This window comes from Asparagus officinalis, chromosome 5, assembly GCF_001876935.1.
Source record: "Asparagus officinalis chromosome 5, Aspof.V1, whole genome shotgun sequence".
Classification (NCBI taxonomy): Eukaryota; Viridiplantae; Streptophyta; class Magnoliopsida; order Asparagales; family Asparagaceae; genus Asparagus; species Asparagus officinalis.
In genome coordinates, this window is record NC_033798.1 from 121,379,964 (window position 1) to 121,381,586 (window position 1,623).

Genomic DNA, 1,623 nt, shown 5'->3' on the forward strand with positions numbered 1-1,623 from the left:
GCACAGCGTAGCCGCGCAAGCGCGTGATGACGTCCTTATCGTTGCTGGTGGCATAGCAGAAACACCTATTTCGGAATACCAACAGACACTTTAGTTTAGAAAAATGAAAGCCAATCTTAGGACGGAACAACTAGACGGAAAATAAATTTCGTCTAGGTTGAGCAAACTAGACGGAATTTTTCGTCTACTTTGATCTCTAGATGGCGGTCAAACTAGACGGAAAATTCCGTCTAGTTGACAATAAGACGAAAATCAACCTAACGGAATTCGTTAAGCTTGCTTGTCAACCTAGACGGAAATCGTCTAGGAGTTGACAAGGGCAACCTCACTTATAGCCCCCCTCTTTTCTCAATCTTCCCTCCCCCTCTATCTCTCTCTTACTCTCCTCCCTCCCAACCCCCCTCCCCCGTCTTGCCTACGCGCCTGAAACCCCCTTACGCCCCTCCGACCCCCGCACCCCCCCTCTTCTCGGCAGCCCCCTCCCTCTTTTCGACCCCCCAACCCCTCCCCCTTCTCCCTCCCGTCCGTCCCCCTCCCCCCTTGCCCTCCCCCCTCGTCAGCCCCCCCTTCCCCCAACTTTCCGAAAAAAAAGAAAAAAACACCCACCCCCCCTATCCCTCCCCACTCCCCCCTCCGCACCACCCCCCCCCTCTCCGACCACCCCCCTTCCCCCTCCCCCCTCCCTCCCCCCTCGACAAACCCCTCCCCTCTCCCCCCCTCCCCCTAGCCCCTCCTCCCTCCCTCCTTCCCCTCGCCTCCCCCGCAGCCCTACAATCCTTTCCCCCCTCCCCTCGCAAGCCCCTCCCCTTCCTCCTCACCCTGCCACGACACCCGCCAGCGCCACGACCGTGGCCGTCTGTTGGTCGGACAAGGGTCGAGTTGGGAAGAGGGTAAGGCGGTGGTGGTCGGAAAAATGGGGGGAGGAGCCCTGACGAGTGGAGGGCAAGGGGGGAGGGCTGACAGGGGGAGGAGAAGGGGGCAGGGGTGGGGTGGTCGGAAAAAAAGAGGGGAGGGGGCGCTGCCGAGGAAAGAGGGGGGAAGGGGTCGGAGATCAGGGGGTAAGGGGGTTCAGCCGGCCGAGCACCGGGGGGGGGAGTGGGGTTGGGAGGGGGGAGGGGAGAGTAAGAGAGAGATAGAGGCGGGGAGGGAAGAAAGATGAGAAAGAAGAAGGGGGGGGGCTAAAGTGAGGTTGCCCTAGGCAACCTAGACGGATTTCCGTCTAGGTTGACAAGCAACCTAGACGGAATTCCGTCTAGGTTGATTTTCCGTCTTATTTGTCAAACTAGACGGAATTTTCCGTCTAGTTTGACGCAATCTAGATGGATCAAACTAGACGGAAAAATTCCGTCTAGTTTGACTCAACCTAGACGAAATTTTTTTCCGTCTAGGTTGTTCCGTCTAGATTGTTCATTTTTCTACTAGTGTCTGTTGGTATTCAGAAATAGGTGTTTCCTGCTATGGCCACCAACGATAAGGAAGTCAATCACCCTTCCGCTGACCTTGTGCAGCGAGCTAACACCCTAAATCAATGTGTTGATGAAATCATCATGGCGATGCAAAACTTGACTACTGCCACAAATAGAGGGAACCGAAACGAAGTTAATGACGAGGCGCGTGCTCGGG